Source organism: Nerophis ophidion, linkage group LG18 (genome assembly GCF_033978795.1).
Source record: "Nerophis ophidion isolate RoL-2023_Sa linkage group LG18, RoL_Noph_v1.0, whole genome shotgun sequence".
NCBI classification, from domain to species: Eukaryota; Metazoa; Chordata; class Actinopteri; order Syngnathiformes; family Syngnathidae; genus Nerophis; species Nerophis ophidion.
The window spans coordinates 23,913,982-23,929,175 of record NC_084628.1 but is presented as its reverse complement, the minus strand read 5'-3'; the positions used below and the strand labels follow the sequence as shown (position 1 = coordinate 23,929,175).

Below are 15,194 nucleotides of genomic sequence, written 5' to 3'. Positions count from 1 at the left end.
AACGGTTCAATACAAATACACGTACCGTTACACCCCTAAGATATACGTATATCATGTATTGAAATATATGGCCTAAAAAAGGCCATATTGCCCAGCCCTACCACCACGTCACATATCAACACACCAAACAACAACCATGCACTTTTTGAATGACTGCACTGTTTTGAAGGCTATAAAATACTTTTAATGACTGGAAGTGTTTGATCACTCCTGCTCCTCATGGTCGATTTACTGCGACAAAAAATAATCAGAAGTTCTAATGACAAATATTATAGAAGCGTATAACATTGTTTACATCCAGAGCTGCCAGCTTTGAAACAAACTCGAGGGCGGTGAGAATATTCAGACTTTCCGAGTCGGAAATTAGACCTCCAGGATTGTTCCAGGGACGGCGTGGCGCAGTGGTAGAGTGGCCGTGCGCAACCCGAGGGTCCCTGGTTCAATCCCCACCTAGTACCAACCTCGTCACATCCGTTGTGTCCTGAGCAAGACACTTCACCCTTGCTCCTGATGGGTGCTGGTTAGCGCCTTGCATGGCAGCTCCCTCCATCAGTGTGTGAATGTGTGTGTGAATGGGTAAATGTGGAAGTAGTGTCAAAGTGCTTTGAGTACCTTGAAGGTAGAAAAGCGCTATACAAGTACAACCCATTTATCATTTATTTATTTATCCAGTTGAAATTATGACTAGGAACTCAGAAATTTCGACTTCCCGGTACAAATGGAACGCACCATGAGTCCCAGCATTTTAGCTCGAGCTGTTTTGTTAGCTTAGCAGGTTGGCAGCAGCAATTTGTTGGCTCTGACGGCAGGTCTTTTAAAGGCCTACTGAAACCCACTACTACCGACCACGCAGTCTGATAGTTTATATATCAATGATTATTAACATTGCAACACATGCCAATACGGCCAGTTTAGTTTACTAAATTGCAATTTTAAATTTTGCGCGGAATTATCAAGCTAAAACGTCTCGGTATGATGACGCGTGCGCGTGACGTCACGCATTGTAGAGGACATTTTGTTCCAGCATCGTTTCTTTTCATCGCATAATTCTACAGTATTATGGACGTCTGTGTTGCTGAATCTTTTGCAATTTGTTCAATGAATAATGGAGACCTCAAAGAAGAAAGCTGTAGGTGGGAAGCGGTGTATTGCGACAACGCTCTCGCTCTCTGCTCTGCTTGCCCCAATGCCGCGAGTGATTTTAGTAGGCTATTACTATTTTTTTTATTTCCCACTTTTATTTATTTATTATTTTCATTTCAGTGCAGTAAAACATATTTAACAACCAAGACATCTAGTCACACATTGTTTATTGGACAGGCCGGAAACGCACACACAGTCTTTTTAAAAGTAACAGAATCTCTACTACAGCTGCAGTGTCTGTTTGCGAACGTCAAGAGGAGTCTGTCAGGGTAGAGAGATTCAAGAAAGAAGGCCGTTTTAGTAACGCTTTTAATGTGTGACTCAAAGGAAAGAGTTGGGTTGAAGATAACACCCAGATTCTTTATCGAGTCGCCTTGTTTAATTGTTTGGTTGTCAAATGTTAAAGTTGTATTATTAAATAGAGGTCGGTGTCTAGCAGGACCGATAATCAGCATTTCCGTTTTTTGGGTGTTGAGTTGCAAAAAGTTGGCGGACATCCATTGTTTAATTTCATTAAGACACGCCTCCATCTGACTACAATCCGGTGTGTTGGTCAGCTTTAGGGGCATGTAGAGTTGGGTGCCATCAGCATAACAGTGAAAGCTAACACCGTATTTGCGTATGATGTCGCCTAGTGGCAGCATGTAGATGCTGAAGAGTGCAGGGCACGCATCATAATTTGCCGCCGCAGTAGAACGCATGTCCAACTCACAGAAAATACATTATGTGAGTTGTGTATTATCCTAAGGAAATTGCTATGTGTGCAGGGATTATCCAGCCTGGCGCTTGTTAGTTCTAACTTAACTGACTCCTCAGCCAGACTAGCAGGCTCTGTAATTGCTTGTGACTGGGCTTGCTCTAGTGCAGTTGGTCAAATGTGACTTATAGAGAAATCTATGTTCCTAGTAAAGATGATAGAGCCTTCCCGGTTAGGGTGAAGGCCGTCTCTCATCAGCAAGCCAGGTTTTCCCCAGAAGGAGTGCCAATTATCAATATATGTTAGTCCCTGTTGTCTACAGGAGCTAGCCAGCCACTTGTTAAGCGAGACTAATCTGCTATATCTCTCATCAGTGTCGGGGGCCAGAGACAATTACTCGATGCCTGGACATCTTCCTAGTGAGATCACAAATCATGGCTACGTTTCTCTTTGTAATCTCTGACTGTCTCATGCTAGTGTCATTGGAGCCAACGTGTATAACCATGTTCGCATAACTACTGGTGCGATTAGCCTGTCGTACGTGTTTACTAGGCCTGTTGCGAGTCAGCTCCCTAAGATTAGCTTCGATCTCAGGTGCTCTGGCCCTGGGAATACACTTTATTGTGGCTGGTTTGCTAAGCTTTATGTTTCGGGTGATGAAGTCCCCTATGACTAAAGTGTGGTGCTCGGTGGACTAGGGTGTGGGAATAGCTAAAGGGCTAAATCTGTTTTCTAGTATATTCACATCTTTATTACGTCAAAGAATGTTTAAGAAACAGTAGTTTAAGGATCTGATCATATATTTTCTGGTAGATTTATTTATTTCAAATTATAGTAGAGTGATGGTTTAATAAACTGAACTTCAGGGTTGGAGAGTTTTCTTAGATTACAATTTGAGGATATTAGCTGAAACTATTACAGACTACTCAGTTGTTACCATTGGATAGCAGCAGCTTTAACATATAAGTACTGTTTTTGTGAGAAGTAACTATTCAAATAAAATGAAAAGCACATAGTGTAATGATTAAGAACTATTTACTAACTTTCTCACTTTGAGATATTGTAAGTAGACATTTTTCATTACACAGAAGATCAGGGGAGAGCGCGAACGCAGTCCCCCACTACCACAAATTATGCAGTCGAGATTCCCACATTTGGGGAATTCGTAAGGGTCAGCACAGCCGGAGTGCAATGGCTGAGCCTCACCCTAGGTGAACCACCTTCTTGATCATGGTATCTCCCCTGCCAGGTAAGTATGAGTTGTACATGTCTCACACACACAAGTCATTCACACACACACCATGTTAAGTGATGGCATCATCACGTCCACACTAGTAAACACACACACTCAACAAGCCTGCACATATACAAGTGTCTACTACACAACACTGTCTGACCATTACTATATTATTACTATTTATATTACACATTTGAACACAACTATGTGTTCCCATCATGCACGCCTCAGCTCAACCGGGAAGAGTCCCTGCCCCCCTTCACAACCACTTCCGGTTTACTAGTACAGACACACTTGTCCGTGTGTGCTGGTGTGACAGTACAGTTATTAGAATCTTTAAAATGACACAAAAGTTTATGGGAATTAATACGGTTGTTATTTTTGAAAACTAACCTGTGTTGTTTCATCAACTGAACGACTCAACTAGGAATTCTACCTTCCCCCTTCTACTGCAACTTCCTGTTTCTTTGTTTGGACAGGATCACATGCTAACACTACTGCCATCCTGTGGTGAGTACTGCACACTGCACTGTTTATGGACAGACTATGTTAGTCAAGGAGGTTTGATTGATTGATTGAAACTTTTATTAGTAGATTGCACAGTTCAGTACATATTCCGTACAATTGACCACTAAATGGTAACACCCGAATACGTTTTTCAACTTTTATAAATTAATCAGTTCATGGTAAAGGTCAGTGAACTTGTTGTGGCATTGTCATTTTGACAGAGGAAAACTTTGCTGACGTTCATGGCCTAGTGACGTTATTGTTAAGCACATTGAAAAATTTAAATAGCAAAGCCATGTTGAATATCTTACGCAGTGACGTCATGTGCCTGCGTGCACTGAAATGGTTTTTGTGAGCATGCGCAAAATAAACGGTGCAGTAAGTTCCTGGACCAAAGAAATAATCGCAGTTTGTTTGTTTCCTCATGTGACTATAAAGTGCTAGCTAACCACATTGGTGACTGTTATAACGATTGGTCTGCTGCAGAAAAGAGTAATGCTACAAGTTATGGGCCCAATCATTCAGGCCAAAGGTGGTTTGGACTTTTATTCGACGGCGACGACAACAGTTCCGAACTCTGGGAAACGAGGTTCCTCGCACACATGGAGTTACGTGGTCTCAGAGAAGTTATCCTGGGTTACCCGCACATAGATGAGGAAGACGAAAAAGCTCTCGCGGAAGATGAGGCAAAGAACGGGTAGGCATTTGCGGAGCTGCTGCAGTGTCTAGACAATAAGAGTTTGTTGTTGAAAATGAGGGACGCGAAACGTGATGGAAGAGCAGCACTAGAGATTCTTTGCGAGCATCACGCGGGAAAGGACAAACCCCACGTTGTAAGTTTGTATTGTGAACTTTCCTCGCTCCACAAGACTGGCAATGAAACAGTTATTGACTATATTATTAGAGCAGAGACTATTTTCACGTCATTAAGAAGAGCAGACGAACAGATAAGTGATGGGCTTCAGATAGCCATGGTAGTAAAGGGGCTGCCTGACTCATATAAGCCATTCGCCGTGCACATTACCCAGACAAATGACACTGTAACGTTTGGCGAGTTTAAAACGAAACTGCAAAGTTATGAGAGTACAGAAAAATATGGGAAGAACGACATTAATGCAGAAGAAGATAATGTGATGAAGGAGAGTGGGGCAACAAGATCACATGGAAGAGGAAAGAAAATGGATCTACAAACGTACCTGTAAGTACCCACATCATTGTAGTGGTAGTTGTGTCATGCATAATGTACATGCGCACAATGATGACCATTTTACCTCAGTCTAAGCCTTCCATGATTATGCTGTGGAATTCAAAGTACAGAGTCTGATTATCTGCATTTCAGTAGTAAAGAACAACAATTTAAAGAATTTTGACTAGAGAGGAGGTGCACTGTTCCTGGGGGTACTGCAATATCAGGTCAATGCATGGAGTAGATGAAGCATACCCTTAAGTAATTTCCCTGTTCCAATAATCAATTTATTATTTAGACCCCACATAGAGGATGCATCAGATACTACACTGATGAGAACAGACACTAACGTTGATCTTGGCCAAGAGACTGAGAAGCAGTGCCACTAAATTGTCAGAAGGGAGGATGTCATTCCAGACACAACAAGCTAAAGTAAAGGCAACACATTTATTAGCCACCACGTCACATATCAACACACCAAACAACAACCATGCACTTTTTGAATGACTGCATTGTTTTGAAGGCTATAAAATACTTTTAATGACTGGAAGTGTTTGATCACTCCTGCTCCTCATGGTTGATTTACTGTGACAAAAGTTAATCAGAAGTGGTCTTAAGTTGACATAATGATGTTTTAATAACATGTGGATAATGAAGTATTGTAAATTGTTTGTTTTTGTTTACATTTGCATGTTATTTGAAAATGTTTACTTCAGTTAATGATCATTGCGATCTTGTCTTTAACTTTTCTGTTTAGTTGTTTGTTTGTTGTGCAGAATAAGGAGGACTTGAATAACATCTAGAGCGAAATGAAATGACACACAACCACTTCAGACAATCATTTATAAAACAATATAATTTTTTAACCCGTGTATATTAATAAACTCTGTAAACTTGATAAGGTCAGAATGAGTTTTGCAAAGTGTTGCTGTTCTCTGCAAACAAGAGACATTAATCATATCTCATGATTCTCCATTCATCATGTTCTGTGACTCCATTGCTGGAGTAACAGGTAAGGATGTACCTCACTGAAATTATTTCCCAACTGACAGAGCAATGTTTTTTATATTCCAGGGCAAAGATAACAAAGTCGTGGTTTCATGTTACCATGGTAACATTCCTTTTTACACCAACTCACATACATTCATATATTTACCAAAAGGCAAACATGCTAGTTTTTAGTTAAATGCTCACATTTCGTGTTTTGGATCAAACCAATTTGTAAGTAATGACGCATGTTGTCATATAGTCAAGAAACTCACTATCGAACCCAAGGATGGAGCTTTTTTCACCAAACCCTTATAGATCATTAATTTATTACCTAACAAAATATCCAAAACATACATTTTTGGGGGTATTATTTTGATTCAAAAAATAATTAAAACACACAACCGAGGCAGAAATATAGTACCACGGAAGAAGAAAATGGAGGATTTTACTTCCTGGTTTGATCGGAACATTTAAGTCTTGGATTACTCACTGAGTGATCATACTTTTTATATTTCTTTATTTTGTAGTTATGTACCAAAAAACGACTTAAATTGCAGTTCCTTACTGCATTGGTTAGTTTAATAATAGACAATAGGTGACATAACATCAGAAGCGGCCATGTCGGTGTTCGGCAAGCAGGCAGATGTCTCTGCTGAGTTCAACCCTTCCAGAATGAAACTAACCATCAGATAATGACATCACAGGTTTCCAACATTTATGCGAGTCATATATTTTTATGTTTACTAAAATATGTGATAAGTCATCTTGCTGTTGCCTCATTAGCTTGGCATTTGTCAAAACACCATAATACCTAAGTATCTGTGATTAAGACACATTGCTTTAGATGAACTACATGTGTCAAGTTTCAAACTTGACAAAATAATGTTGCCTAAGAAATTGATATTGAACAGAATATCAGGGGAGAGCGCGAACGCAGTCCCCCACTACCACAAATTATGCAGTCGAGATTCCCACATTTGGGGAATTCGTAAGGGTCAGCACAGCCGGAGTGCAATGGCTGAGCCTCACCCTAGGTGAACCACCTTCTTGATCATGGTATCTCCCCTGCCAGGTAAGTATGAGTTGTACATGTCTCACACACACAAGTCATTCACACACACACCATGTTAAGTGATGGCATCATCACGTACACACTAGCAAACACACATTCAACAAGCTCATTTTCCCTCACGTAAAAAACTTTTTAGCACAAAAGCATTTTAACCATATAGACCAATTGTACAAAAATATTAAGTAAGAATTTGTCAAGTGTGGTGCTAAAGCGTTGCTACCAAAAGTAGCATTATCAATCAATGTTTATTTATATAGCCCTAAATCACAAATATCTCAAAGGACTGTACAAACCACTACGACTACGACATCCTCGGAAGATTTACTGTGAATATGTGCGTCTGCCTCACAATACGAAGGTCCTGCAGTCCTGGGTTCAAATCCAGGCTCGGGATCTTTCTGTGTGGAGTTTGCATGTTCTCCCCGTGAATGCGTGGGTTCCCTCCGGGTACTCCGGCTTCCTCCCACTTCCAAAGACATGCACCTGGGGATAGGTTGATTGGCAACACACAAAAAAATGGCCCTAGTGTGTGAATGTGAGTGTGAATGTTGTCTGTCTATCTGTGTTGGCCCTGCGATGAGGTGGCGACTTGTCCAGGGTGTACCCCGCCTTCCGCCCGATTGTAGCTGAGATAGGCGCCAGCGCCTCCCACGACCCCAAAAGGGAATAAGCGGTAGAAAATGGATGGATGGATGTAGCATCATTTAAATGGTCACCTGCTAGAGAATGAAGAGTGCGTACTCCGCATGTCAACATCTCCATTTGGTGCCATATGCCCACAAAATCATGCACAAAAGTGCACTTTATTCATCTTAAACTATTGTAGTGGCGTTCTGTACAAATAGTGCACCTTAATTTAGTGTTGTTTTGATATGTCATCTTAGTGACATCTTGCACAAAAGTGCACTCATAGCTTGTTTTAAAATGTCTCTGACAATCTTGCACTTTCTGTTTTGGAAATGACATGAATGTTTGTGCCACTGCTTAACAACTGTTTGATAAATACAGTTTTGGTCAATTGACTTAGTTGTGATTTCCCTCTCTGCATGAAAGTTTAAAACGAGCATATACTAATGCGGTATGAAGAACAATGTTTTAATGTAGACACATAGAATCATCATACTGCTGTGATTATATGTATCAAGTGTTCATTCAAGGCTAAGGCAAAATATCGAGATATACTAGGGGTGTAACGGTACACTAAAATTTCGGTTCGGTAAGTACCTCGGTTCAGAGGTCATGGTTCGGTTCATTTTCGGTACAGTAAGAAAACAACAAAATATACATTTTTTGGTATTTATTTACCATATTTGTAAATAATGGCTTGATCCTTTTAACATTGGGAACCCTCTAATAATTCTGCCCACGTTAATCCGCATTAAACCGCTTCAAGTTGTTGCTTTGATTAAATAAAATGACACAACTTTTCTTCTACATATATAAAGTGCAACATTAAACAGTTTCAAGTCAACTCATCATGCTTAATTTATTACAGCATTGGGGAAGCCTGTAGTTGATTTTTATTATGTAAATGTTATATTTGTATCAACATGTGATAGCATGGACCCTGCCATTCAAAACTATGCTGTTACAGTGCTACATTACTAATGATTCATGTAACTATAGCTAAAAATTCATCCCTGACAACCATGGAGTTCATGTAGGCTTTATGATGCACTTGAATTATTTTTATACACTATCAGAGACAGAAACTCTTCATTTAATGTCCTTTTTTGCTGCTTAAACACCTCAAACAACACTGTCCGTAACACACACACACACACGCACACACGCAAACACAGCAAAATGAGCTAACGTTAGGCTAAAAGCTAACTAGCTTTCACCTAAAGCCAACTGCGAGTGAGCTGAGCTGAAGTTTGTTTCTAGAAGGTCAACGGGTTCATAGTGATGTTTAGAAAGTAGTTGACTTGGAATACATTTTGGGGAGAGTGCGTTGCTCCCCTGCTAAACACCTATCTGCTCGACATCGACACTAAAGCGCTGACGACATGCGCTCTGAATACGCATTGCTGATTGGCTTTGTATGTAACCAATCACATGGTTGGTTGTGTGGAGGGACAATGCAGGGTGCTGTGTACAGACAGAGGCAGAACGGAGCGGAGCAGCTTATTAAGACTTTAGCATAGGCGGCTACTTCATATGTTCGTGTGTAACTCGTTTGGTACTGCTACGCACCGAACCGGAACCCCTGTACCGAAACGGTTCAATACAAATACACGTACCGTTACACCCCTAAGATATACGTATATCATGTATTGAAATATATGGCCTAAAAAAGGCCATATTGCCCAGCCCTACCACCACGTCACATATCAACACACCAAACAACAACCATGCACTTTTTGAATGACTGCACTGTTTTGAAGGCTATAAAATACTTTTAATGACTGGAAGTGTTTGATCACTCCTGCTCCTCATGGTCGATTTACTGCGACAAAAAATAATCAGAAGTTCTAATGACAAATATTATAGAAGCGTATAACATTGTTTACATCCAGAGCTGCCAGCTTTGAAACAAACTCGAGGGCGGTGAGAATATTCAGACTTTCCGAGTCGGAAATTAGACCTCCAGGATTGTTCCAGGGACGGCGTGGCGCAGTGGTAGAGTGGCCGTGCGCAACCCGAGGGTCCCTGGTTCAATCCCCACCTAGTACCAACCTCGTCACATCCGTTGTGTCCTGAGCAAGACACTTCACCCTTGCTCCTGATGGGTGCTGGTTAGCGCCTTGCATGGCAGCTCCCTCCATCAGTGTGTGAATGTGTGTGTGAATGGGTAAATGTGGAAGTAGTGTCAAAGTGCTTTGAGTACCTTGAAGGTAGAAAAGCGCTATACAAGTACAACCCATTTATCATTTATTTATTTATCCAGTTGAAATTATGACTAGGAACTCAGAAATTTCGACTTCCCGGTACAAATGGAACGCACCATGAGTCCCAGCATTTTAGCTCGAGCTGTCTTGTTAGCTTAGCAGGTTGGCAGCAGCAATTTGTTGGCTCTGACGGCAGGTCTTTTAAAGGCCTACTGAAACCCACTACTACCGACCACGCAGTCTGATAGTTTATATATCAATGATTATTAACATTGCAACACATGCCAATACGGCCAGTTTAGTTTACTAAATTGCAATTTTAAATTTTGCGCGGAATTATCAAGCTAAAACGTCTCGGTATGATGACGCGTGCGCGTGACGTCACGCATTGTAGAGGACATTTTGTTCCAGCATCGTTTCTTTTCATCGCATAATTCTACAGTATTATGGACGTCTGTGTTGCTGAATCTTTTGCAATTTGTTCAATGAATAATGGAGACCTCAAAGAAGAAAGCTGTAGGTGGGAAGCGGTGTATTGCGACAACGCTCTCGCTCTCTGCTCTGCTTGCCCCAATGCCGCGAGTGATTTTAGTAGGCTATTACTATTTTTTTTATTTCCCACTTTTATTTATTTATTATTTTCATTTCAGTGCAGTAAAACATATTTAACAACCAAGACATCTAGTCACACATTGTTTATTGGACAGGCCGGAAACGCACACACAGTCTTTTTAAAAGTAACAGAATCTCTACTACAGCTGCAGTGTCTGTTTGCGAACGTCAAGAGGAGTCTGTCAGGGTAGAGAGATTCAAGAAAGAAGGCCGTTTTAGTAACGCTTTTAATGTGTGACTCAAAGGAAAGAGTTGGGTTGAAGATAACACCCAGATTCTTTATCGAGTCGCCTTGTTTAATTGTTTGGTTGTCAAATGTTAAAGTTGTATTATTAAATAGAGGTCGGTGTCTAGCAGGACCGATAATCAGCATTTCCGTTTTTTGGGTGTTGAGTTGCAAAAAGTTGGCGGACATCCATTGTTTAATTTCATTAAGACACGCCTCCATCTGACTACAATCCGGTGTGTTGGTCAGCTTTAGGGGCATGTAGAGTTGGGTGCCATCAGCATAACAGTGAAAGCTAACACCGTATTTGCGTATGATGTCGCCTAGTGGCAGCATGTAGATGCTGAAGAGTGCAGGGCACGCATCATAATTTGCCGCCGCAGTAGAACGCATGTCCAACTCACAGAAAATACATTATGTGAGTTGTGTATTATCCTAAGGAAATTGCTATGTGTGCAGGGATTATCCAGCCTGGCGCTTGTTAGTTCTAACTTAACTGACTCCTCAGCCAGACTAGCAGGCTCTGTAATTGCCTGTGACTGGGCTTGCTCTAGTGCAGTTGGTCAAATGTGACTTATAGAGAAATCTATGTTCCTAGTAAAGATGATAGAGCCTTCCCGGTTAGGGTGAAGGCCGTCTCTCATCAGCAAGCCAGGTTTTCCCCAGAAGGAGTGCCAATTATCAATATATGTTAGTCCCTGTTGTCTACAGGAGCTAGCCAGCCACTTGTTAAGCGAGACTAATCTGCTATATCTCTCATCAGTGTCGGGGGCCAGAGACAATTACTCGATGCCTGGACATCTTCCTAGTGAGATCACAAATCATGGCTACGTTTCTCTTTGTAATCTCTGACTGTCTCATGCTAGTGTCATTGGAGCCAACGTGTATAACCATGTTCGCATAACTACTGGTGCGATTAGCCTGTCGTACGTGTTTACTAGGCCTGTTGCGAGTCAGCTCCCTAAGATTAGCTTCGATCTCAGGTGCTCTGGCCCTGGGAATACACTTTATTGTGGCTGGTTTGCTAAGCTTTATGTTTCGGGTGATGAAGTCCCCTATGACTAAAGTGTGGTGCTCGGTGGACTAGGGTGTGGGAATAGCTAAAGGGCTAAATCTGTTTTCTAGTATATTCACATCTTTATTACGTCAAAGAATGTTTAAGAAACAGTAGTTTAAGGATCTGATCATATATTTTCTGGTAGATTTATTTATTTCAAATTATAGTAGAGTGATGGTTTAATAAACTGAACTTCAGGGTTGGAGAGTTTTCTTAGATTACAATTTGAGGATATTAGCTGAAACTATTACAGACTACTCAGTTGTTACCATTGGATAGCAGCAGCTTTAACATAAGTACTGTCTTTGTGAGAAGTAACTATTCAAATAAAATGAAAAGCACATAGTGTAATTAATTAAGAACTATTTACTAACTTTCTCACTTTGAGATATTGTAAGTAGACATTTTTCATTACACAGAAGATCAGGGGAGAGCGCGAACGCAGTCCCCCACTACCACAAATTATGCAGTCGAGATTCCCACATTTGGGGAATTCGTAAGGGTCAGCACAGCCGGAGTGCAATGGCTGAGCCTCACCCTAGGTGAACCACCTTCTTGATCATGGTATCTCCCCTGCCAGGTAAGTATGAGTTGTACATGTCTCACACACACAAGTCATTCACACACACACCATGTTAAGTGATGGCATCATCACGTCCACACTAGTAAACACACACACTCAACAAGCCTGCACATATACAAGAGTCTACTACACAACACTGTCTGACCATTACTATATTATTACTATTTATATTACACATTTGAACACAACTATGTGTTCCCATCATGCACGCCTCAGCTCAACCGGGAAGAGTCCCTGCCCCCCTTCACAACCACTTCCGGTTTACTAATACAGACACACTTATCCGTGTGTGCTGGTGTGACAGTACAGTTATTAGAATCTTTAAAATGACACAAAAGTTTATGGGAATTAATACGGTTGTTATTTTTGAAAACTAACCTGTGTTGTTTCATCAACTGAACGACTCAACTAGGAATTCTACCTTCCCCCTTCTACTGCAACTTCCTGTTTCTTTGTTTGGACAGGATCACATGCTAACACTACTGCCATCCTGTGGTGAGTACTGCACACTGCACTGTTTATGGACAGACTATGTTAGTCAAGGAGGTTTGATTGATTGATTGAAACTTTTATTAGTAGATTGCACAGTTCAGTACATATTCCGTACAATTGACCACTAAATGGTAACACCCACTAAATGGTAACACCCGAATACGTTTTTCAACTTTTATAAATTAATCAGTTCATGGTAAAGGTCAGTGAACTTGTTGTGGCATTGTCATTTTGACAGAGGAAAACTTTGCTGACGTTCATGGCCTATTGACGTTATTGTTAAGCACATTGAAAAATTTAAATAGCAAAGCCATGTTGAATATCTTACGCAGTGACGTCATGTGCCTGCGTGCACTGAAATGGTTTTTGTGACCATGCGCAAAATAAACGGTGCAGTAAGTTCCTGGACCAAAGAAATAATCGCAGTTTGTTTGTTTCCTCATGTGACTATAAAGTGCTAGCTAACCACATTGGTGACTGTTATAACGATTGGTCTGCTGCAGAAAAGAGTAATGCTACAAGTTATGGGCCCAATCATTCAGGCCAAAGGTGGTTTAGACTTTTATTCGACGGCGACGACAACAGTTCCGAACTCTGGGAAACGAGGTTCCTCGCACACATGGAGTTACGTGGTCTCAGAGAAGTTATCCTGGGTTACCCGCACATAGATGAGGAAGACGAAAAAGCTCTCGCGGAAGATGAGGCAAAGAACGGGTAGGCATTTGCGGAGCTGCTGCAGTGTCTAGACAATAAGAGTTTGTTGTTGAAAATGAGGGACGCGAAACGTGATGGAAGAGCAGCACTAGAGATTCTTTGCGAGCATCACGCGGGAAAGGACAAACCCCACGTTGTAAGTTTGTATTGTGAACTTTCCTCGCTCCACAAGACTGGCAATGAAACAGTTATTGACTATATTATTAGAGCAGGGACTATTTTCACGTCATTAAGAAGAGCAGACGAACAGATAAGTGATGGGCTTCAGATAGCCATGGTAGTAAAGGGGCTGCCTGACTCATATAAGCCATTCGCCGTGCACATTACCCAGACAAATGACACTGTAACGTTTGGCGAGTTTAAAACGAAACTGCAAAGTTATGAGAGTACAGAAAAATATGGGAAGAACGACATTAATGCAGAAGAAGATAATGTGATGAAGGAGAGTGGGGCAACAAGATCACATGGAAGAGGAAAGAAAATGGATCTACAAACGTACCTGTAAGTACCCACATCATTGTAGTGGTAGTTGTGTCATGCATAATGTACATGCGCACAATGATGACCATTTTACCTCAGTCTAAGCCTTCCATGATTATGCTGTGGAATTCAAAGTACAGAGTCTGATTATCTGCATTTCAGTAGTAAAGAACAACAATTTAAAGAATTTTGACTAGAGAGGAGGTGCACTGTTCCTGGGGGTACTGCAATATCAGGTCAATGCATGGAGTAGATGAAGCATACCCTTAAGTAATTTCCCTGTTCCAATAATCAATTTATTATTTAGACCCCACATAGAGGATGCATCAGATACTACACTGATGAGAACAGACACTAACGTTGATCTTGGCCAAGAGACTGAGAAGCAGTGCCACTAAATTGTCAGAAGGGAGGATGTCATTCCAGACACAACAAGCTAAAGTAAAGGCAACACATTTATTAGCCACCACGTCACATATCAACACACCAAACAACAACCATGCACTTTTTGAATGACTGCATTGTTTTGAAGGCTATAAAATACTTTTAATGACTGGAAGTGTTTGATCACTCCTGCTCCTCATGGTTGATTTACTGTGACAAAAGTTAATCAGAAGTGGTCTTAAGTTGACATAATGATGTTTTAATAACATGTGGATAATGAAGTATTGTAAATTGTTTGTTTTTGTTTACATTTGCATGTTATTTGAAAATGTTTACTTCAGTTAATGATCATTGCGATCTTGTCTTTAACTTTTCTGTTTAGTTGTTTGTTTGTTGTGCAGAATAAGGAGGACTTGAATAACATCTAGAGCGAAATGAAATGACACACAACCACTTCAGACAATCATTTATAAAACAATATAATTTTTTAACCCGTGTATATTAATAAACTCTGTAAACTTGATAAGGTCAGAATGAGTTTTGCAAAGTGTTGCTGTTCTCTGCAAACAAGAGACATTAATCATATCTCATGATTCTCCATTCATCATGTTCTGTGACTCCATTGCTGGAGTAACAGGTAAGGATGTACCTCACTGAAATTATTTCCCAACTGACAGAGCAATGTTTTTTATATTCCAGGGCAAAGATAACAAAGTCGTGGTTTCATGTTACCATGGTAACATTCCTTTTTACACAAACTCACATACATTCATATATTTACCAAAAGGCAAACATGCTAGTTTTTAGTTAAATGCTCACATTTCGTGTTTTGGATCAAACCAATTTGTAAGTAATGACGCATGTTGTCATATAGTCAAGAAACTCACTATCGAACCCAAGGATGGAGCTTTTTTCACCAAACCCTTATAGATCATTAATTTATTACCTAACAAAATATCCAAAACATACATTTTTGGGGGTAT

At 40.6% G+C, this 15,194-nt stretch overlaps 7 non-coding genes across 7 annotated transcripts; all 7 read right to left on the bottom strand.

Moving 5' to 3' along the window:
* Positions 1-2,933: 2,933 nt before the first annotated feature.
* LOC133537676 (U1 spliceosomal RNA) lies at positions 2,934-3,097 on the bottom strand. Its single transcript, XR_009802794.1, has one exon. It is a non-coding gene; the product is annotated as a U1 spliceosomal RNA (small nuclear RNA).
* Positions 3,098-4,960: 1,863 nt separating this feature from the next.
* Positions 4,961-5,151, bottom strand: LOC133537635 (U2 spliceosomal RNA). The gene has a single exon (XR_009802756.1). It is a non-coding gene; the product is annotated as a U2 spliceosomal RNA (small nuclear RNA).
* A 521-nt stretch (positions 5,152-5,672) lies between these two features.
* On the bottom strand, positions 5,673-5,805 carry LOC133537647 (U8 small nucleolar RNA). The gene has a single exon (XR_009802768.1). It is a non-coding gene; the product is annotated as a U8 small nucleolar RNA (small nucleolar RNA).
* An 871-nt stretch (positions 5,806-6,676) lies between these two features.
* On the bottom strand, positions 6,677-6,840 carry LOC133537675 (U1 spliceosomal RNA). The gene has a single exon (XR_009802793.1). It is a non-coding gene; the product is annotated as a U1 spliceosomal RNA (small nuclear RNA).
* Positions 6,841-11,982: 5,142 nt separating this feature from the next.
* LOC133537674 (U1 spliceosomal RNA) lies at positions 11,983-12,146 on the bottom strand. Its single transcript, XR_009802792.1, has one exon. It is a non-coding gene; the product is annotated as a U1 spliceosomal RNA (small nuclear RNA).
* Positions 12,147-14,026: 1,880 nt separating this feature from the next.
* LOC133537634 (U2 spliceosomal RNA) lies at positions 14,027-14,217 on the bottom strand. The gene has a single exon (XR_009802755.1). It is a non-coding gene; the product is annotated as a U2 spliceosomal RNA (small nuclear RNA).
* Positions 14,218-14,738: 521 nt separating this feature from the next.
* Positions 14,739-14,871, bottom strand: LOC133537646 (U8 small nucleolar RNA). The gene has a single exon (XR_009802767.1). It is a non-coding gene; the product is annotated as a U8 small nucleolar RNA (small nucleolar RNA).
* Between the last annotated feature and the right edge of the window lie 323 nt (positions 14,872-15,194).